Raw genomic sequence first — 24,609 nt, 5'->3', positions numbered from 1 at the left:
TCTGTTCTCTATGTATTCTTTTTTGTTTTGTTTGATTTGTTGTTGTTGTTTATATGTTTTTTTTTAACATTGCCTGTATGAATGATATCATTGGGTATCTGTTTTAACCTTAAGACATATTTTTGGATTTCTCTTCTAGTCTCAAAAGATGCAACATGAAATTTTATGTTTCTGTTGTTCAGTTGCTAAACTTTGCCTGACTCTTTGTGACCACATTGGATTGCAACATACCATGCTTTCTTGTCTTTCACTCCTTTGCCCAGAGTTTGCTCAGATTCATGACCACTGAGTCAGTGATGCTATTCAAATATCTAATCTTCTGCTTCCCTCTACTCCTTTGACCTTCAAACTTTCCCAACATCAGTATATTTTCCAATCAGTCAGCTCTTTGCATCAGGTGGCCAAATTATTAGAGCTTCAGCTTTAGCATCAGTCCTTTTAATGCATATTCAGGGTTGATTCCCTTTAGGATAGACTGCTTTTTTTTAATGAAGTTTTTGAAGTTTTATGTATGTATTTATAAAATATTGGCTTAAATTCATGAGCTTTACTTAAACTCTGTATCCCAATTGTAGCCTACCTGCGTTTAATGCAGGGTCTTACTCTCCCTTTAAATTCAACTAAGCAATTAAATTTTTTTTTTTAAGCTTAACAGTTCCATATTAGCTAAATCCAAACATTAGATATGTATAGGGATCTCCATCTTCCCTCCTTCTGCTTTTTCCCCAGATGTTTGGGCTTGTGCATACACTCATTCACCCTACAAGACTTATGCTAAGATTGTAGGGTCTAGGATGCAGTTTTGTTGATAATTTGATGATCAAGAATTTAGAAAATTAAAATCCTTCTCTGTCTTTTATAGAGACTTTGTTATTAACTTTGGCAGAATTATTAAAGGAAGTGTATACAAGGAAGGAAAGTCATATGGGGGAAAAATGGTTCATAGCAAACTTAAGCAGCCCTCAGTAAAATCTTATGTAGAGCTTTTGTAAAATTGGGTTAGAACAGTAACTTTGGATAATGAGCCCATTCTGTTATTCTCCTCTTGTCTTATAGGTTTCACTACCTTCTAACTTCAAGAAAATTTAGTCAGCAGATGGAAGAAGAAAATATAGGAAGAGCTTATCAGATACCCTTATTTTCAATGAAAACTATCACTCTATCATTTGTATTCACTTTCATTACAAGAATTAGACAGAGACCCACTCCTAGAGCAAGGACACATGGGGAATGTGAAAAAAAAATGGCAATAACAGCATTACATGGATTATGCTGAGCACAGTGTCTAATATAGGAGGAATTAAAAGGAAAGGAAGAAAGAAGAGAGGGAAACTAAATGATTGCATGTGACTAGAGTGAAGAAATTGAGTCTTGATAATTTCTAATATATCCTGAAATTCAAGAGAACAATCTTTAGCTTATTGTATGATTGATGATTTAATATGTACTTGCAACAAGCATGTTAAGAGCATCTCTATTATATAGATCCAAAATCAGAAACAAGCAAAGTGAGCAAATATAGTCAGAAAATAACTTTTTATATCACTATATTTGTAATATGCCACAATGGGAGTATATTCATGATTTCACATATATCTTCAAATATTTCATCTCTTAAACATGCTATTCATAGATAATAATTTTAAGTTGTCATACTGCTTAAGTTTCCCTTCTCATTTAGAAAAAGGTTAAAGAGTAAAAATTTATCATAGGGAATTTTTTCTGTGACACAATATCAGATGACTTATCATTCGGAAATGTAATATTTCCGAAGTATGCAAAGCAGAGATTAATGTACATCATAACCTAGTCTTCTTCTTGCAGTCACTTAATGCAGCATGGCAACTAGAATTTATAGGATGAATTTACAATATGAACCTTGGTCTCAGGAGGTATCCTTACTATGCAAAATATTCCACTAGTTATCCAGCTGTATTTATGTATTTCAACAGATTTGCTTTGCATATTTATTTTTAAATATAAAGTTAGGCCTTTTTTCTTTCTTTTATAGAAAAATCAGCGTATTGAAAAATTTAGAGGTATAATGACATTATTATCGAAATTCTGCTACTAGAACAGCACTGTTGTAAATATGTCTTAATGTGTGCTAACGAAACTGTAACAGGTAGTGACACTGCATATTCTAAAGCCACCAAAGATGTGAATGGGTGAGTATGTTAAAGAGAAAATGTAAATCTGAAAGCTGAATCAAGCATGAAAAGCTCATTCTACTAGATAATTGACATGGTGTAACCCATTAAAACCATTGTTCTCATTTTCAATTAATTTTCCCAATACTCTTTGTCTTACTGTAGAGATTGATCTGAGAGCAAATTAGACAACATATCTATATAAATGCTCATAAAAGCTATTGCCTAGTAAATTGTAATCTTTAAAACCAATCCCTACTGCTAATCTCTTCCAAATGGTAACTCCTCAAGGAGCAGTTGATAGGATTACAGTTCAGTTCAGCTCAGTTTGGTCGCTCAGTTGTGTCCCACACTTTCGAATAAATCCCAGCATGCCAGGCCTCCCTATCCATCACCATCTCCTGGAGTTCGCTCAGACTCATGTCCATGGAGGTGGTGATGACATCCAGCCATCTCATCCTCTATCCTCCCCTTTTCCTCCTTGCCCCAATGTCTCCCAGCCTCAGAGTCTTTCCAATGAGTCAACTCTTCACAAGAGGTGGCCAAAGTACTGGAGTTTCAGCTTTAGCATCATTCCTTCCAAAGAATACTCAGCACTGATCTCTTTTAGAATGGACTGGTTGGATCACCATGCAGTCCAAGGGACTCTCAAGAGTCTTCTCCAACACCACAGTTCAAATGCATCAGTTCTTCAGTGCTCAGTTTTATTCACAGTCCAACTCTCACATCCATACATGACCACTGGAAAAACCATAGCCTTGACTAGACGGACCTTTGTTGGCAAAGTAATGTTTCTGCTTTTCAATATGCTGCCTAGGTTGGTCATAACTTTTCTTCCAAGGAGTAAGCATCTTTTAATTTCATTGCTGCAGTCACCATCTGCAGTGATTTTGGAGCCCCGCAAAACAGTCTGACACTGTTTCCACTGTTTCCCCATCTATTTCCCATGAAGTGATGGGACCAGATGTCATGATCTTCATTTTCTGAATGTTGAGCTTTAAGCCAACTCTTTCACACTCCACTTTCACTTTCATCAAGAGGCTTTTTAGTTCCTCTTCACTTTCTGCCATAAGGGTGGTGTCATCTGCATACCTGAGGTGATTGACATTTCTCCTGGCAATCTTGATTCCAGCTTGTGATTCTTCCAGCCCAGCGTTTCTCATGATGTACTCTGCATATAAGTTAAATAAGCAGGGTGACAACATACAGCCTTGACATACTCCTTTTCCTATTTGGAACCAGTCTGTTGTTCCATGTCCAGTTCTAACTGTTCCTTTCTGACCTGCATATAGGTTTCCCAAGAGGCAGGATAGGTGATCTGGTATTCCCATCTCTTTCAAAATTTTCCACAGTTCATTGTGATCCACACAGTCAAAGACTTTGGCATAGTCAATAAAGCAAAAATAGATGTTTTTCTGGAATGCTCTTGCTTTTTTGATGATCCAGCAGAACAGCAGATGTTTCCAAATAGGAAAAGGGGTACATCAAGGCTGTATATTGTCACCCTGCTTATTTAACTTCTATGCAGATTACATCATGAGAAACGCTGGGCTGGAAGAAGCACAAGCTGGAATCACGATTGCCAGGAGAAATATCAATAACCTCAGATGCAGATGACATCACCCTTATGACTGAAAGTGAAGAGGAGCTAAAGAACCTCTTGATGAAAGTGAGAGAGGAGAGTGAAAATGTTGGCTTAAAACTCAACATTCAGAAAGCTGAGATCACGGCATCTGGTACCATCACTTCATGGGAAATAGATGGGGAAACAGTGGAAACAATGTCAGACTTTATTTTGGGGGAGCTCCAAAATCACTTCAGATGGTGATTGCAGCCATGAAATTAAAAGACACTTTCTCCTTGGATGGAAAGTTATGATCAACCTAGATAACAAATTAAAAAGCAGATACATTACTTTGCCAACAAAGGTCTGTCTAGTCAAGGCTATGGTTTTTCCAGTGGTCATGTATGGATGTGAGAGTTGGACTGTGAAGAAGGCTGAGCACCGAAAAATTGATGCGTTTGAACTGTGGTGTTGGAGAAGACTCTTGAGAATCCCTTGGACTGCAAGGAGATCCAGCCAGTCCATTCTAAAGGAGATCAGTCCTGACTGATGCTAAAGCTGAAACTCCAATACTTTGGCCACCTTATGTGAAGAGTTGACTCATTGGAAAAGACTCTGATGGTATGAGGGATTGGGGGCAGGATACACTGTCTATACTATTTCAGTTCAGTTCAGTTCACTTCAGTCGTTCAGTCATGTCTGACTCTTTGTGACCCCATGAATCACAGCTCACCAGCTTTCCTGTTTATCACCAACTCCCGGAGTTCACTCAAACTCATGCCCATCAAGTCAGTGATGCCATTCACCCACCTCATCCTGTTCTCCCCTTCTTCTTCTGCCCCCAATCCCTCCCAGCTGTACTATTTAGTTTCTTCTAAACAGGATCAAGGCTTCCCTTGTAGCTTGGTTGGTAAAGAATCTGCCTGCAGTGCAGGAGACTTGGGTTTGATTTCAGCATTCTTTGACATCGCCTTTCTTTGGGATTGGAATGAAACGGACCTATTCCAATCCTGTGGCCACTGCTGAGTTTTCCAAATTTGCTCGCATATTGCGTGCAGCACTTTCATAGCATCATCTTTCAGTATTTGAAATAGTTCTACTGGAATTCCATCACCTCCACTAGCTTTGTTCTTAGCGATGCTTTCTAAGCCCCACTTGACTTCACATTCCAGGATGTTTGGCTCTAGATGAGTAATCACACCATTGTGATTATCCGGGTCATGGAGACCTTGTTTGTACAGTTCTTCTGTGTATTCTTGCCACCTCTTCTTAATATCTTCTGCTTCTGTTAGGTCCAGACCATTTCTGTCCTTTATTGAGCCCATCTTTGCATGAAATAGTCCCTTGGTATCTCTAATATTCTTGAAGAGATCTCTAGTCTTTCCCATTCTATTGTTTTCCTCTACTTCTTTGCATTGATCACTGAAGAATGCTTTCTTATCTCTTCTTGCTCTTCTTTGGAACTCTGCATTCAGATGCTTATATCTTTTCTTTTCTCCTTGGCTTTTCACTTCTCTTCGTTTCACAGCTATTTGTAAGCCTTCCCCAGACAGTCATTTTGCTTTTTTTTTTTGCATTTCTTTTCCATGAGGATGGTCTTGATCCCTGTCTCCTGTACAATGTCACGAACCTCATTCCATAGTTCATCAGGCACTCTATCTATCAGATCTAGGCCCTTAAATCTATTTCTCACTTCCACTGAATAGTCATAAGGAATATGATTTAGATCATACCTGAATGGTCTAGCGGTTTTCCCTGCTTTCTTCAATTTAAGTCTAAATTTGTTAATAAGGAGTTCATGATCTGAGCCACAGTCAGCGCCTGTTTTTTTTTTTTTTTTTTAACTGCATAGAGCTCCTCCATCTTTTGCTGCAGAGAATATAATCAGTCTGAATTTGCTGTTGACCATCTGGTGATGTCCATGTGTAGAGTCTTCTCTTGTGTTGTTGGAAAAGGGTGTTTGCTGTCACCAGTGCATTTTCTTGGCAAAACTCTATTAGTTTTTGCCCTGCTTCATTCTGCATTCCAAGGCCAAATTTGCCTGTTACTCCAGGTGTTTCTTGACGTCCTACTTTTGCATTCCAATCCCCTATAATGAAAATGACATCTTTTTTGGATGTTAGTTCCACAAGGTCTTGTAGGTCTTCATAGAGCCGTTCAACTTCAGCTTCTTCAGCATTACTGGTTGGGGCATAGGTTTGGATTCTTGTGATATTGAATGGTTTGCCTTAGAAATGATCAGAGATCATTCTGTCATTGTTGAGATTGCATCCAACTACTGTATTTTTGGACTCTTTTGTTGACCATGATGGCTACTCCATTTCTTCTGAGTGATTCCTGCCCACAGTAGTAGATATAATGGTCATCTGAGTTAAATTCACCCATTCCAATCCATTTTAGTTTGCTGATTCCTAGAATGTTGACGTTCACTCTTGCCATCTCCTGTTTGACCTCTTCCAATTTGCCTTGATTCATGGACCTGACATTCCAGGTTCCTATGCAATATGGCTCTTTACAGCAATGGACCTTGCTTCTATCACCAGTCACCTCCACAGCTGGGTATTGTTTTTGCTTTGGCTCCATCCCTTGAGGTATGGAGGCCATTCTTTCTGAAGTTATTTCTCCACTGACCTCCAGTAGCATATTGGGCACCTACTGACCTGGGGAGTACCTCTTTCAGTATCCTACCATTTTGCCTTTGGTGATATAGAGTTCTATTATCTTTCTATTGACCAATCTTTATAACGTCATATTAAGTGAGTAATAGTTACATAATTACAATAGTAAAAAATCATTTTTCACAATCAACAGCCAGACAAAAAAGATAATTACAATTGCAAGTCATAATGGGAACATTATTAACTTAACAACATTAAAAAGATTGCATACAATTTGGGGTGTGTAAGCCAAGTGATGTGGTAAGTGGAAGTGGATATATGCACATGTTTTCATCCACCCAGCCAGTCTATGTCTTTTGGTTGGTGCATTTAATCCATTTACATTTAAGGTAATTGTTGATATGTATGATCTTATTGCCATTTTCTTGATTGTTTTCAGTTTAGTTTCTGCATATCTTTTCCTTTTCTTGTGTTACCTGCCTAGAAAGGTTCTTTCTCATTTGCTATAATGCTGGTTTGGTGGTGCTGAATTTTGTTACCTCTTGCTTGTCTGAAAAGCTTTAGATTTTTCTGTCAAATCTGAAGGAGAGTCTTGCTGTGTAGAGTTTTCTTGGTTGTAGGTTCTTCCCTTTAATCACTTTGAATATATAATGCCATTCCCTTCTGCTTTGTAGAGTTTCTGTTGAAAAATCAGCTGATAATCTAATGGAATTTCCTTTGTATGTTATTTGTCAATTTTTCCCTTGTTGCTTTTATATTTCCTCTCTGTCTTTAGCTTTTTGGTTTTTTTTTATTTTTATTTTTTATTTTTTTTGAATTTGATTACTATGAGTCTAGGTGTGTTCCTCCTTGGCTTTATCCTTCCTGGGACTCTCTCTGCTTCCTGAACTTGTTTAACTATTTCCTTTCCCATGTTCAGGAAGTTTTCAGCCATTATCTCGTCAAATGTTTTTTCAGGTATTTTCTCTTTCTCTTCTCCATCTGAGATCCCTATAATGTGAATGTTGGTGCATTTAATGTTGTCCCAGAGGTCTCTTAGGCCATCTTCATCTTTTTTTTTTTTTTTTTTTTTGGTATATTCTGTTCAGTGGCAGTGACTTCCACCATTCTGTCCTCCAGGTCATTTGTCTGTCCTTTGGCCTAAGTTATTCTGCTATTGATTCCTTCTAGTGTATTTTTCATCTCTGTTATTTAGTTCTTCAAGGTCTTTGGTAAATATTTCTCTTCTTAATTCTGCATCTTCTCAACCTCTGCCTCCATTCCTTTCTTGAGAACCTGGATCATCTTCACTATCATTATTATGAATACTTTTTCTGAAAGATTGCCTATCTCCACTTCACTTAAGTGTTTCTCTGGGGTTTTACCTTGTCCCTTAATCTGTGACATAACTTTCTGCTTTTTCATCATGATTTACTTTACATAATATGGTTTTTGTTTTAGCCACCATGAGACTGTGCTCTATGGTAGGGTTAATGGTAAACTCCAAGAGAGTTTCTGCCAAGGGGGGCCTTCCAGTGCCCCTGCCCCTGTGGTGGGCTTCTGCTGACCACACCTCCATAGGAGGCCCTTCAACACTAGCAGGTATTTTTTGTTCAGTTTCATATGGGGATCACTGTTCATCTCCTCTGGGTCTTGGTGCATGCAAAATTTTGTTTATGCCCTCCAAGACTGGAATATCTGTCTTCCCCATTCTTCTAGAAGTCCTATAATCAAATCTGCTGGCCCACAAGACCAAACTCCCTATGGATTGCCAGTCCCTTTGTTGGGTTCCAAAGCTGGGAAGCCTGATGTGGGGTTCAGAACCTTCAGAACAATTCAAGCACTTCTTTGGTATCATTGTTCTCCATTTTGTGGGTCACCCACCTGGCGGGTATGGGATTTGATTTTATCATGATTGCACCCATCCGACCATCTCACTATGGCTTTTTCTTTGTCTTTGGATGTGAGGTATCTTTCTTTGGTGGGTTCCAGCATCCTCCTGCCAATGGCTGTTCAATAGCTAGTTGCAGTTTTGTGGCTCTTGGAGGAGGAGATGAACATATGTCCTTCTACTCCACCATCTTGAACTGGAAGCTTTTATTTTTTATTTCAAGCACTAACTCTTGTCAGAAGATTGGATATCACCTGGATGCAAAAATGGTTGTTTTTAGTCTCTTTCTGCGTCTGTAGCTTGCTTTGAAAATTGGCTAAGTATCTGCCATAGGTTTGGCATTAAGGCAGGTACTTAATACAACATCAATAAATCACAGACAGTGATGGATATTTCAATGCCATAGACCAAAATCCATTTCCAATGCGAAAGCTGACCTCAGTGGGAACATTGTGTGTGTGTGTGTGTGTGTGTGTGTGTGTGTGTGTGTGTGTGTGTGTGTAATTTTAAGTGTTTAACAAATAAGGACCTTATTCAGAAAGTAAAACCTGAGAATTTGAAGACTTTTCTGAAAGAGAATTACTCCAGAGAAAGGGGAGAGAAATACAAAAGCCCTCAACTGCGAGCTATGTTCCAAGAGGAAGGTCAGTACAACTGGAGGGAGTGAGAAAAGGGAAGAATAGTATGAGTTGAGGTTAAGGAAGTGACTGGAGGCTAGAATGTGTGGGAGGTTTTTCTCATCATAAGGAAATCATTGTAAGGTATTACTATAAGGAATCATGAGGAATTTCAGGCATTGCTGGCAATTTCCTCTTCTCTAGTCAATTGCTAAATTCTATGGATCTACTCCAGGAACATCCTTTTAACTCTGCTGCTTCTTCTACTTTTCATGATCATTGTACCAGATCAGCTATCTCTTGCTTATGCAACTACAAGAGCATCCTCCTTTTCTCCAGTCTCTGCATTGCTCCAAGAGAAACCTCTCTCAATTCCTTTGAAAACACAAATCTAATCATATACTTATACATATTTTTGTTTCAGCACAATGAAGCCCAAATGCTAGAATGGCATTCAAAACACTAGATAATCTTTTGCAACTAAATATTTCAGGTTTATCTCTGGGTAGTACCCCCTTCCCCATTCTCTCTACACCTGTAGCAATCTACCCATACCTCATTCAAATTGAATAACAAGGGTATTTTGCACTTTATTGTATGACTTACTATGCTTTAAGGCTTTGAGCCCTGTGTCCACACACTGTTCCTATCTGTGTTGCAAGGCTGCTCCCCGCATGTGGCCTTATAGTGTATATTCAACATACTAGGCCATTTCTTTGTATTTCTGGCAAACAGGAGTGGTGAGATCATGTGGGTGCTCCTAACAGGAATATCAAGCTTCTTGATGATAAGAAATAATGACTGAGCTGTACCCTGGATTAGGGATGCTTGATATTGAGAAAGTGATTTAAACTTCTATATATAAACTAGAAATGACAATAATGCCAAATTCATTGAGTCTTTGTAATAATTATCATAGTAATTATTGCATATCATAATCTCAGCAAATGATGCCTATAATGAGTATTAAAAATCTGATTCACCACTGCACTAGTGGGTAATGAATTCACCCTAGTAAGATAAAGTCAGGTATAAGAAAAGCAAATGAGTTCTAGTAAAAAACAAAAATAAGAACTTAATGGAAATTTGAATAATATTTTACTACAGTGCGAACACCTGTAATAGACATAGCTATAACATTGATGCTAGGTTCAACCATGAGTGGATTCTCTTGGTAATGGCAGGGCTCCTGAGTACCCCAATAAGAGGAAGCCATGCCGCGCTGACAGAGGGCCACCTTCATCCATATTAGGGCTACTTGTGAAATATGCCAGACAGTATTCACTGCTTATAATCAGTGTTAGATAAGATAATTTGCAATTTATCTGAAGAGTTTGGAGCTATAAAATGACACTTGGCACAGTTTCAATTCAACTCTACCCCCAAGTTGGTGCAGCCAAGATAATTACTTGCTATCCCAGGGACCTATTGCAAGGAAAGACATATTGTAGGACTCCATAAGTTTTTACAGAAATAATAAAAGCTTAATATTCCCTTCCTCTTGGCAATCGATATTTTAATTACATTGGTGGCAATAATGGTTAATTCATGAAGCACTAATGGGAAACAAGCACATTTCATAGGAAGAAAATATAAAGCAGAGTGCAGCGAATAACATTATGGATACCACTAGGTAAATATATGTTTCTCCTCTCCCCTGGCTGTATACTATAAGCTTAATCCCATATGAAACAAAGCAGCAGGCATCACACATTCTGATGTTTTAATTTCTATTTATTTTACAACTGTATCTGCAGTCTTTGAGGCTTAACATGTTTTCACCATGTTTGGCTTTCTATTTTTTACCCTCATCATTATTTTAATCAACCTATATTTATTGACCATTTACCATTACAAGGTACACTGTTAGCTGTTAAAGTAACAGTGACTAAGGAGGGAGTTTGTGATCTCAGATTCCTCAAGTCTCTGGTATCAATACAGCTTTTCTTAACAATTTGATTAGATAGTATTTTAAGGTAAATTTATCTATCTTCATGGTTGTACTATATTTTATGACACTCTCTCCTCCAATCTGCATGAAAATGGAATGTAAAAGAATAACCATCCATCCAAGTTTAATGTATGGTAGTCTATTCTATACCTATTATCCAGCTTAATTATTAATAATGTCCTTTTCCATTCTCAAAATGAAAGTGCATTAAGAAATAAATTACATGGCTTTATTATTAAAGACTGAACAAGACACTCTAAATATTTCCTTCAATTTGGCTAATTTGAAGCAGGTTTCTTCCTCCCTCTAGGTCCAACTTCCTTCTTACTCCCTGTTCTTATAGAAGCCAGCTGACTTAACGGCAAAAGTTCTTCCCCAACCCGTTTTCTTAGCTTTTTTTTTTTTTTTTTTTTTCCTTTGGAAAACTTGTAATAGTAAATTCTTTCTCTGACCCTTTGAGATGTGAATCCTTTTCAAATCCTCTTGCCAACTGTACAATGCATGAATATTGCTTTTAAGGATGTGGGAGACATCCCTTTGAAATATAGCCATGAAGGAATATCCTGATTTCTATGGGAGAGCAGAAGCCTAGGTTTGGTGGGCACCTTGCTGCAAGTTGTAAAACTACTTCATGTCATGAAGATATATGTATGTTCACTTATCCTTTAGACAAAGTCAGCTAGCAAACACAAAACAATGGACTAAGGTCTCCCCGCCCCCACCATAGCTCTTAAAAACACTCCAGTCCTTTGTTCTACATGGAGTTCAGTTCTAGTATCTCTCTCTTAATATAATAGTCTTAAATAAACTCTTCCTTACCTCTTCAACTTGTTCAGTGCAATTTTTGTTTCAACATGAGTATGTCTATCAGATATGCAGGCAAAACCAAAGAGAGGTTTCCAGCATCTTCTCTGAACAGTAGATTCATATATCCTACCATCTGCTGACTACTACTTAGGTTATCTGAGAGAGCTCTAAAACTTTAAATGTTTAATAACTAATACTCAAAGTTAAACATCAGTCCCATTACAACTACCACCACCTCCACATATACTGAAATTACCTTTTGGTAATTTCTTTGTTTCAGTGTATAGAAATTTTATTGTCCTTGTTGCTCAAAGAAAAATCCTTGAAATCATCCTTTACTCATTTCCTTTTGCTCTTATATCTTGTCTATTTGCAAAATTCACAGTTTAAATTTGAAATATATTCAGTATTCATTTCTTACACCTAAACATTTATCACCCTAGTTTAATTTACTGTTTTCCCTTATTTTGGATTGTATGTATTTTTTGTAAATCATCTCTAAATTTATTCCTTGCTTGTAAACTTGATTCCTCTCCCTACTTTTCCCAAGAAAGACAATTCTGAGAGTAGAATCTATCATTTTACTCTAGACAGTAGAGCTATCTTTTAAAAATGATCTGTTTGAAACATGTTTCACTTCCAATATAAAATAAGAATAAAACCCAAAAACTTTCTAATGCCTAAGTGGTAGACCAAGTCAAGGATGTTGTGAAAACCTTAGTTAAGATTCCAGAAAGAGTTAAAGAGGTGTCTAGTTTCCCCCAGGGGAATTTTTAACCATTTTTGCTTTTAAGGGCCTAGAAGAGAACTTTTTGTCATTTAGTATTATTGTATGAGCTAGTATTTCAGGTCTCATTCAGTTTTTTCACTCCTGTATCTGACAGTTCATTTTTTTGCAAAGTGATTACTTTAATCTTCTAAAAGAGGACGCAGTTTAGTTTTACACACAAGATCTTGTAATTTTGTGTGTGTGTGAGAAAACTTTTTAGCATAGTCCATAGTCTTATTTCCTCCACAAAGCAGCTTTTTATATTCATATTGTCAACTGATATATTTCTTATGTCTTCACTGAGACTTGTTTTATTAAAATGGAAATTTGGCATCAAATAATATCTTAGTTTGAAGTCATGCTCCTAAAGTCTCTCTACCCACCTCAGCTGTTTCACTTACCTTTATTACAAAGACTTTGAAATTGAAAAGTGCTGAAGCTGGAGCTCTATGACTAATCATTTTATTTTTATTTTTTATTTTTTTTAGTTTTTTATTTTTTAAATTTTAAAATCTTTAATTCTTACATGCATTCCCAAACTAATCATTAATGACTAATCATTTTAGATAAAGGACTACAAGAGGCCTATAATGCAAGTTGACCTTAGACAAGAAGGCCAAATAGAAATTAAAGGAACAAGAGCAAGCAAATATTATTTTTCTTTTCTTTGTCTTATAGATCATGAATTTTCAAACATACTTTAATAGTTGATCATAGGATGAGGCCCTGATGAATTTTAGGTAGTTGGCACAAGGGTTAAATGTATTTTTAAACATCCATCATTGAAATGAAATTATTTATTAAGTTTTGTAAAAGTTTTGGCATAGATTACTATCAAATATTTGCTAACAAATATGTGTACTTGTTATAAACTATTTTCAAGTGAAATAAAAGAGTCAAAATATTCTGAGTGGAATTAATATTCAAAAGTCAATATTTTCAAAACAGTTTGTATAGTTTTTTCCTGAGCTGTATCTACCTCTGCTTTTCACAAATATCAGTAGAAATGTGGCAAAGTGGTGAGATACCAACTCAGGAATCTCTTTGCAAGAGAGATGGGCTTGTTTCTGGGGAGAAAATTGATGAGATAGTGGTATAGAGAACCAAGTAATGCAGCAATGCTCATTATAAAACTATCTTAAAACAGTAATTATATGAAGGAGGGATAATTCAGAGAACAGCATGCTGTCTGTCACTCAGATCTACCCCAAATATGTGGATTTATGGTGCTGGTAGTGAAATGGTGGTGGTAGTGAAGTGTGTTTGACAAAGTTTTGAGCCAAATAACAAATAATGGTTTGTTATTTGTCCAAATAACAAGTACTGCTCAGTTCAGTTCAGTCATTCAGTCGTGACTGACTCTTTGCAACCCCATGAACTGCAGCACACCAGTCTTCCCTGTCCATCACCAAACTTACTCAAACTCATGTCCATCAAATCGGTGATGCCATCCAAACATCTAATCTTCTGTCGTCCCCTTCTCCTCCTGTCTTTAATTCTTTTGCAGCATCAGAGTATTTTCCAGTGAGTCAGTTCTTTGCATCAGGTGGCCAAAATACTTAAGTTCCAATAAATATTCAGAACCAACTTCCTTTAGGATTGTCTGGTTTGATCTCCTTGCAGTCCAAGAGACTCTCAAGAGTCTTCTCCAAAACCACAGTTCAAAGTACCACTAGGCTAAGGTATTTTCTCTCCTAGACGTAAGACCTCTTTTTCTGTTTTCTATTCTGCTTTCTAAAAGGACCTCTTATTCTGCTAGATGAATTCTTTTCAACTCATTATAGTTATTTTAGCATGCAACCAGATTGTTAACCAGGTTTAGTAGAGCAGATATGTAAACAAGACTGCATTAGTGTTAATTCCCAAAATTCATGGTGCAGTGCCCTACTATTTGAACAAAATCTACCATCATTTTACTCCCATCTACTCAACCACAGAACTCTTATTTTACTCCAAACTACTTTTTCTAGGAATTTTCAGTGATTTCTCACATGCTGTGGACTGATCATTTCTTTTCTCATATGGTCTCACCTGGAAAAAAAATGCCCAAGGAAAGGTTTTAAGGTACCGGAACAAAGCTGGATTCCACACAGAATTAGAAGTATTACCCTTCTCTCCCATATTTTGTCACCTGGCCTTATGTTACATTATGTCTATACAGAGCACCTCAGGATAACAACTTTTGCAACTTTTGGTTCTGCATGTCTTACCTCAGACTTCAACAAAGGCTCTCAGGTCAGTGGGACCAAGCAGACACCCTTATAATGTCTTTCTCCAGTAAAAATTATAAACATAATAATGATGATGACAGCAATAGCAAACCACCTTGTTCTTTTCTTGTTCAGTCACTAAGTCATGCCAGCCTCTTTCTGACACATGGGCAGCAGAAAGACCATGCTCTTCTATCACTCAGTATCTCCTACTTTGCTCAAATTCATTTCCTTTGAGTCTGTGATGCTATCTAACCATCTCATCTTCTCCCTTCCACTTCTCCTTTTGACAAATTCATTCCCAGGATCAGAATATTTTCCAATGAGTTTGCTCTTTATATCAGGTTGCCAAAGTGCTGGAACTTCAGCTTCAGGATCAGTCCTTCCAACGGATATATACAGTTCATTTCCTTTAGAATTTACTGGTTTGATCTCCTTACAGTCTATGGGAGACTGAAGAGTCTCCTCCAGCACCACAACCCAAAAGCATCAGTGCTTTGAAGCTAAGCCTTCTTTATAGTCCAAATCGTACATCTATACATAGATATTAGAAAACCCATCGTTTTGACTAACTGGGCTTATCTTTCTTGACAAAGTGTTATCTCTGCTTTTTAATATGCTATCTAGGATTGTCATAGCTTTCCTTCCAAGGAGCAAGCAGCTTTTAATTTCATGGCTGTAATACCATCCATAGTGGTTTTGGAGCCAAGGACAATAAAATCTGTCACTGTTTGCACTTTTCTCCCTTCTGTTTGCCATTAATTAATATGGTTGGATGCCATGATACTAGTTTTTTGAATGTTTATTTTCAAGGCAGCTTTTTCACTTTTCTCTTTAACCCTTATCATGAGGCTCTTTAGTTCCTTAAGAAGGTCTTATTTCTCCTTTCTATCTTCTGAAACTCTGCATTTAGTTGGGTATATTTTCTCCTTTCTTCCTTGTCTTTGACTTCTCTTCTTTCCTCAGCTAATTTAAAGCTTTTTCAGACAACCTTTGCCTTCTTTTATTACTTTTTCTTTGGGATGATTTTAGTAATTGCACCCTTCATGGATCACAGCCTTGTTGTGGTGAAGGACTTTGGATAACTCAATGAAGCTGTGAGCCATGACGTGCCCAGCCACCCAAGATGGATGGGTCGTATTGAAGAGTTCTGACAAAATGTGGTCCACTGGAGGAGGAAATGGCAAACTATTCCTATATTCTTGCCACAAGAACCCCATGAACAGTATGAAAGGCAAAAAGATATGACACCAGAAGATGAGCCCCACCCCAAGGTCAGAAGGTGTTCAATATGCTACTGGGGAAGAGCAGAGGGCGATTAATGATAGCTCCAGAAAGAATGAAGAGGCTGGGCCAAAGCAGAAAGGACGCTCAGATGTGGAGGTGTCTGGTAGTGAAAATGAAGTCCAATGTTGTAAAGAAAAACATTGCAAGAAATCTGGAATGTTAGGTCCATGAAACAGTGTAAATTGGATGTGGTCAAGCAGAAAATGGGCTTCCTTTGAAGCTCAGTTGGTAAAGAGCCTGTGTGCAACTCAGGAGTCCTGGAATTGATCCCTGGGTAGGGAAAATAGCAACCGACCCCAGTATTCTTGCCTGGAGAATCCCATGGACAGAGGAACCTGGCAGGCTACAGTCTACAGGGTCACAAGAGTTGGACATGACTTAGTGACTAAACCACCACCAAACAGGAGTTGGCAAGATCAAACATTGATATCTTAGGAATCAGTGAACTGGAATGGATAAGGCTAAGTAAATTTAATTCAGATATAATTTAATTCATTATATCTACTATTGTGGGCAAGAATCTTTTAGAAAAAATGGAATAGCCCTCATAGTCAACAAAAGAATCCAAAATGTAATAATTGGGTGCAAACTAAAAAATGATAGAAGGATCTTGGTTCTTCTGTAAGGCAAACCTTTCATCATCACAGTAATCCTAGTCTTTGCTCCAACCACTGATGCTTAATAAACTGAAGCTGACCTGTTCTATGAAGACCTACAAGACCTCGTAACTAATGCCAAAAATGATTCCTTCATCATAAGGAATTAGAATACAAAAATAAGAAGTCAAGTGATATCTGGAGTAACAAACAAGTTTGGCCTTGGAGTACAAAATGAAGCAAGGTTAAAACTAACAGAGTTCTTTCAACAGAATACACTGGTCACAGCAAACACTGTTTTCCAACAACATAAGAGATGAGTCTACACATGAATATCACCAATGATCAATACTGAAATCAGATTGATTCTATTCTTTGCAGCTGAAGATGAAGAAGCTCTATACAATCAGGAAAAAAAAAAAAAAAGAACTGGAGTTGACTGTAACTTGGATCATGAGATCCTTATTGTAAAATTTAGGCTTAAATTGGCGAAAGTATGGGATACCACTAGGCCATTCAGGTATTACCTAAATCAAAGCCCTTATAATTGTATACTGGAGATAACAAGTGTATTCAAGGGATTAGATCTAGTAGACAGACCAAACCACCTACTGAGTGTTTAGGGAATTTCAGGTATTATTATGAGCACCTATGATGTGTCAGGCTTTATTGAAATAAATTATTAAAGCAATGCTGTGGGGTTGGTGGTACTATGTTCATTTCACTGATAAGATACCTGAGTCTTGGAGAAATTAAGTCCATTGAGAGAGTTGTTACTCAAACACAGTTTTTTCAAATTTGAAATCCATTGCATTATATTATGATTTCTCCATACTCTCCATCTGTTCTCCAAGGGATTGTATGCATATTTCTCCTTCTCTCTCTTAAAGAGAATGTATTACATATAAAATTTTAAAATAAAGAATAAATGAGAAGAAAAACAAAAATAAAAGAAAGACAGAAAGCTAAAAAATAATTCAGCTTGGTACTCAGGGCATTCTACTAAGGTAGAAATAGCAGTATCTTCCGTAAATGGACCAAATGATGTATTTTGTGAAATTTTTGCTTATTTATTCTGGTATCAAGACACAACAGACTTAGTAAAGCTCTCAATTAATGGATTTATCCCTTTATTCAGTAGCTGAATAAAGGTAGCTAGTAGTAGGCACCTCAAATATGCTTTAAAGTGTGCTAGATGCTGGAAATTTAACAATGAAAAGATAAAAATAATACATTCTCTACCTTAATCAGTTACTAGTGTAGTAGGAACAACTAACTTTAAGAAAAAATTCACAAGTGTAAATTGTGTAGTTTGTAACTATCAAAAATTGTTTTAAGTACTAAAAGAGAAAAGTACAGCATGACCTGAAAGCATTCAAGACATACGTACAATTTCATCTGGATTAGTCTTTTGGAAGATGTTTGTCCTTTATAGCTAGCTTTATGATGTTCTGTTTTTTGCTAGGCTTTTATTTCGCTATATATGGCAAAATATAATTATAATACTTGATACTATATTCATGACAGCTTATTCTAAGCACATGGCATCATACTGTGCACAAAGGATGTGCTCAGTAAATAATAGTACCTTTCCTGTCTGGATTCTCTGCTAAGTATGCACTTTCTGTCTCATCTTCAAGAATCAGCATGTTGAGCATCTTTTTATGTGTTTATTAGCCATATGTTGGAGAAGACTCTTGAGTCCTTTGGACTGCAAAAAGATCCAACAAGTCCATCCTAAAGGAAATCAGTCCTGAATATTCATTGGAAGGACTAATGTTGAAGCTGAAACTCCAATACTTTGGCCACCTGATGCAAAGAGCTGACTCACCTGAAAAGACCCTGATGCTGGGAAAGATTGAAGGCAGGAGAAGGGGACAACAAAGAATGAAATGGTAGGATAGCATCACTGTCTTAATGGACATGAGTTGGAGTAAACTCCAGGAGTTGGTGATGGACAGGGAGGCCTGGAATGCTGCAGTCCATGGGGTCGCAGAGTCAGACATGACTGAGAAACTGAACTGAACTGAGTCATATGTATGTCTTATTTGGAGAAATGTCTTTTTAGGTCTTTTGCCCGCTTCTTGATTGGGTTGTTCATTTTTCTGGCCTTGAGCTGCATTCGTTGCTTGTATATTTTGGAGATTAATTCTTTGTCTGCGGTTTTGTTTGCTATTATTTTCTCCCATTTTGAGGGCTATCTTTTCACTTTGCTCATAGTTTCCCTCATTGTGAAAAAGCTTTTAAATTTTATTAAGTCCCATTTATTTATTATTATTATTATTTCCATTACTCTGGGAGATGGTTCATAGAGGATCTTGCTGTGATTTATGTCAGAGAGTGTTTTGCCCATGTTTTCCTATAATATTTTTTCATAGCTTCTGGTCTTACATTTAAGTCTTTAATCCATTTAGAGTTTATTTTTGTGTATGGTATTAGAAAGTGTTGTAGTTTCATTCTTTTACATGTAGTTGACCAGTTTTCCCAGCATCACTTGTTGAAGAGACTGTCAATTCCATTGTATATTTTTGCCTCCTTTGTAAAAGATAAGGTGTCCATAGGTGCATAGATATATCTCTGGATTTTTTATTTTGTTCCATTGATCCATATTTCTGTCTTTGTGCCAGTACCATACTGTTTGTATGACTGTAGCTTTGAAGTATGGTCTGAAGTCAAGAAAGTTTATTCTTCTAGTTCCATTTTTCTTTCTCTAGGTTCTTTTGGCCATCAAAGACTTTTTGTATTTCCATACAAATTGTGAAAGTATTTGTTCTAGTTCTGTGAAAAAGATCAGTGGTAATTTAATGGGAATTGTGTTGCATCTATAGATTGCCTTGGGTAGCATGCTCATTATTACAGAAATGCAAATCAAAACCAAAATGAGGTTTCATCTCATAGCAGTGGCAATGGCCACCATCAGAAAGTCTACAAAAAATAAATAATCAAGAGGGTGTGAAGAAAAGGGGACTCTCTTACACTGTTGATGGGAATGTAAACTGGTACAGCCACTATGGAGAACAGTGTGGTTATTCCTTTAAAAACTGGGAATAGATCTGCTATACAACCCAGCAATTCCACTGCTGGTCATACCACTCAAGAAAACCATCCCAATATTCATTGCAGCACTATTTACATAACTAGGACAAGGAAGCAACCTAGATGTCCATAAGCAGATGAATGGATAAGGAAATCATGAGACATATACACAATGGAATTATTACTCAGCTCTAAAGAAGAATGCATTTTAGTCAGTTCTAATGAGGTGGATGAACCTGGTGCCTATTACACTGAGTGAAGTAAGTCAGAAAGACAAATATTGTATATTAATGCATATTATGGAATTTAGAAAGATGGTACCAATGATCCTACATGCAGGGCAGTGAAGGAGACGCAGATGTAAAGAACAGACTTTTGGACTCAGTGGGAGAAAGTGAGGGTGGGATAATTTGAGAGAATAGCATTGAAACATGTATATTACCATATGTAAAATAGATGATAAGTGCAAGTTTGATGGGTGAAGTAGGGTGACTGAATCTGGTGCTCTGAGGCAACCTAGAGGTTATAGTCTGTACTGGGGGGTGGATGAGAGAGGGGGTTTCAAGATGGGGGGGCACGTGTATACCTGTGGCCAATTCATGTTGCTATATGGCAAAAAAATCACAATACTCTAAATTAGTTATTCTCCAATTTAAATAAATTAATTAATTTTAAAAAAGAATTAGCACATTGAAGTTAATTTAAACTAGCATAGTTTGTTCATGAGAAGTAATGATTTTTTTCCCTTTTGACTAACTCCTTAGTTTTTTCACCCTTCGAATAGTTCATTAAAAAAAAAAAAAATTCCAGGACATTTTTGTTTTATTTTGTTAAATGAATATTTAACACATATTTTCATCTATAATTGTAGGCCCAGATTATTAAAACCTTTATCAAATACAAACATTTTTGGTTTTCAGTTAAAATAAGTGGGTTGATATTAAGTAGGGCTAGATTTTGTTCAAGTGAGTCATATCCATGAACATCAATTACATTTTATTTGAAGTATGCATGACTTAAAGCACTAAGTGCCTAATTTATAACAAAGTGATTAATATTTTTCTATATTACAAAATGTTCATCACAATAAGTCCAGTTGACTGTCAGCACAGAAACATTTTATCCTTGTTATATTTATTTTGTAACAGAAAGTTTGTGCCTTCTAATTCCATCATCTATTTGCTCTTCCTCTGATTTCCATCCCCTCTGGCAACCACGTTTGTTCTCTATATGAAGCTGTTTATATTTGGTTATTGCATGTATACATGAAACTGCATGGAAGTTTGTCTTTCTCTGTCAGATATTTCACGAAGCAGAATACCCTCTAAGGGAATCTACATTATGGTAAATGGCAAGTTTGTATTCTTTTTTGTGTCCGAGTAATATTCTATTGCACATATATACCATATATATATGTTTCCCCATTAAGCTGTCAGTGGATACTAGGTTGCTTTCATATCTTGGCTAATATAAATAATGTTGGAATGAACACAGAAATTAATAAATATTTCTCAGTTAGAGATTTTGTTTTCTTTAGACCAATACCCGGAGAAGGCAATGGCAACCCACTCCAGTACTCTTGCCTGGAGAATCCCGTGGGTGGAGGAGCCTGGTAGGCTGTAGTCCACGGGGTTGCGAAGAGTCGGACACGACTGAGAGACTTCACTTTCACTTTTCACTTTCATGTTTTGGAGAAGAAAGTGGCAATCCATTCCAGTGTTCATGCCTGGAGACTCCCAGGGACGGGGGAGCCAGGTGGGCTCCCTTCTATGGGGTGACACAGAGTCGGACACGACTGAAGTGACTTAGCAGCAGTAGCAGCAGCAGCAGCAGCAGCAGCAGAACAACACTCAAAAGAGGAATTGCTAAATTGTATGGCAGCTCTCATTTTTTGAGGAACTTCCATACTTTTCTCTATGATGGCTGTACCAGTTTGTATTCTCACTAACAGATTGCAACAGAGTTCTCTCTTCTCCATTCTGACATGTGTGAGGTAATATCACATTACAGTTTTGACTTGTGATGTTGAGCATCTTTCCATGTGCCTATTGGCCGTCTGTATCTCTTATTTGGAAAAAAAAAAAAGTCTATTCAGATTCTCCGTCCACTTTTAAATCAGGTTGATTTTTTCTTTCATTCATTCTTTCTTTTTTTTTTTCTTTTGATGTTCAGTTGCGTGTTTTTTTTTTTTTTCTTAAACTTTGGATATTAACACCTAATCAAATATATCATTTGCAAATATCTTCTTTCATTCAATAGGCAGTCTTTTTGCTATGTTGACAGCTTCCTTTGCTGTGCGGAAGGCTTTTAGTTTGACGGTCCCATTTGTTTATTTTTGTTTTGCTTCTTTTTCTGTGAGGAGACAACCAAACAATAGTACTAAGACTGATGCCAAAGAGAGTACTTCCTACATTTTCTTCTAATATTTCTATGGTTTTAAGTCTTACATTTAAGTTTTTAATTCCTTTATTTTTATATACAATATGAGGAGGTATTCAAGTTTGATTCTTTTGCATAGAGAGGTCCAATTTTCTCAACAGTATTTATTGAAGAGTCTCTCCTTGCCACATTGAATATCCCTGCCTCCTATTTAAGCGTGGGTTCATTTCTGGACTTTACATTCTGTTTTATGCATCTACTTTTCTACCAATACTATACTGTTTTGATTAATATAGATTTAGTATAATTTTGTAGTGTAGATTGAAATCATGGATACCTCCAGTTTTATTCTTTCTCAAAATTTGTTTTAGCTATTTTGTATGTATGTATTTGTATGTTTTTCCATAAAGATTTTGTAATTCTTTCTTCCATTATGCCATTGGTATTTCAATAAGGATTTTATTTAATTTGTATATTGCTTTGGGTAGTTTGGTCATTTTAACAACATGAGTTCTTCCAATATATGAGCACAATTACATCATTCCATTTGTTTGTGTCATGTTCAATTTCTTTCATCAGTGTCTTATAGTTTTTTGAGTACAGGTCTTTAAATTCCTTAGATTTACTTCTAGGTACTGACAGAATGTGGTCCACTGGAGAAGGGAATGGCAAACCATTTCAGTATTCTTTCATTGAGAACACTATGAACAGTATGAAAAGGCAAAATAGGATACTGAAAGAGGAACTCCCCAGGTCAGTAGGTGCCCAATACGTTACAGGAGATCAGTGGAGAAATAACTCCAGAAAGAATGAAGGGAAATAGCCAGGGCAAAAACAACACTCAGTTGTGGATGTGACTGGTGATAGAAGCAAGGTCTGATGCTATAAAGAGCAACATTGCATAGGAACCTGGAATGTCAGGTCCATGAATCAAGGCAAATTGGAAGTAGTCAAACAGGAGATGGCAAGAGTGAACATAGACATTCTAGGAATCAGTGAACTAAAATGGACTGGAATGGGTGAATTTAAATCAGATGACCATTATATCTACTACTGTGGGCAGGAATCCCTTAGAAGAAATGGAATAGGTATCATAATCAACAAAAGAGTCCAAAATGCAGTACTTGGATGCAATCTCAAAAATGACAGAATGATCTCTGTTCATTTCCAAGGCATACCATTCCATATCACGGTGATCCAAGCCTATACTCCAACCAGTAACACCAAAGAAGCTGAAGTTAAATGGTTCTATGAAGACCTACAAGACCTTTTAGAACTAACACCCAAAAAAGATGTCCTTTTCATTATAGGGGACTGGGATGAAAAAGTAGGAAGTCAAGAAACACCAGGAGTAACAGGCAAAACTGGTCTTGGAGTACAGAATGAGTCAGGGCAGAGGCTAATAGAGTTTTGCAAAAGAATGCACTGGTGATAACAAACATCCTCTTCCAACAATACAAGAGAAATCTCTACGCATGGACATCGCCAGATGGTCAACACCAAAATTAGGTTAATTATATTCATTGCAGCCAAAGATGGAGAAGCTCTATACAGTCAGCAAAAACAAGACCAGGAGTTGACTGTGGCTCAGATATTACACTCCTTTGCCAAATTCAGGCTTAAATTGAAAAGGGTAGGGAAATCCACTAGACCATTCAGGTATGACCTAAATCAAAGTCCCTTGTGGCTGATTATACAGTGGAAGTGAGAAATAGATTTAAGGGACTAGATCTGATAGGCAGAGTACCTGATGAACTACGGATGGAGGTTCATGACATTGTACAGGAGACAGGGATTAAAACAATCCCCATGGAAAAGAAATGCAAAAAAGCAAAATGGCTGTGTGAGGAGGCCTCACAAATAGCTGTGAAAAGAAGAGAAGTGAAAAGCAAAGCAGAAAAGCAAAGATATAAGCATCTGAATGCAGAGTTCCAAAGAATAGCAAGAAGAGATAAGAAAGCCTTCCTCAGCTATCAATGCAAAGAAATAGAGGAAAACAACAGAATGGGAAAGACTAGACATCTCTTCAAGAAAATTAGAAATATCAAAAAACATTTCATGCAAAGCTGGGCTCAGTAAAGGACAGAAATGGTAGGGACCTAACAGAAGCAGAAGATATTAAGAAAGGTGGCAAGACTACACAGAAGAACTGTACAAAAAAGACCTTCATGGCCCAGATAATCACGATTGTGTGATCACTCACTTAGAGTCAGATATCCTGGAATGTGAAGTCAAATGGGCTTTAGGAAGCATCATTATGAACAAAGCTAGTGGAGATGATGGAATTCCTGTTGAGCTATTTTAAATCCTAAAATATGATGCTGTGAAACTGCTGCACTCAATATGCCAGCAAATTTGGAAAACTCAGCAGTGGCCACAGGACTGGAAAAGGTCAGTTTTCATTCCAATCCCAAAGAAAGGCAATGCCAAAGAATGCTCAAACTACTGCACAATTGCACTCATCTCACACGATAGTAAACTAATGCTCAAAATTCTCAAAGCCAGGTTTTTCAGTTCATGAACCACTAAATTCAGATCTTCAAGCTGGTTTTAGAAAAGGCAGAGGAACCAGAGATCAAATTGCCAACATCAGCTGGATCATTGAAAAAGGAAGACATTTCCAGAAAAAAAAAAAAAAAATCTATATCTGCTTTATTGACTATGCCAAAGCCTTTCACTGTGTGGATCACAATAAACTGTGGAAAATTCTGAAAGAGATAAGAATACCAGACCACCTGACCTGCCTCTTGAGAAA

The sequence above is a fragment of the Ovis canadensis genome, chromosome 11 (assembly GCF_042477335.2).
Source record: "Ovis canadensis isolate MfBH-ARS-UI-01 breed Bighorn chromosome 11, ARS-UI_OviCan_v2, whole genome shotgun sequence".
Lineage (NCBI taxonomy): Eukaryota > Metazoa > Chordata > Mammalia > Artiodactyla > Bovidae > Ovis > Ovis canadensis.
The sequence above is the reverse complement of the archived record's forward strand: the minus strand, read 5'-3'. Positions refer to the sequence as shown.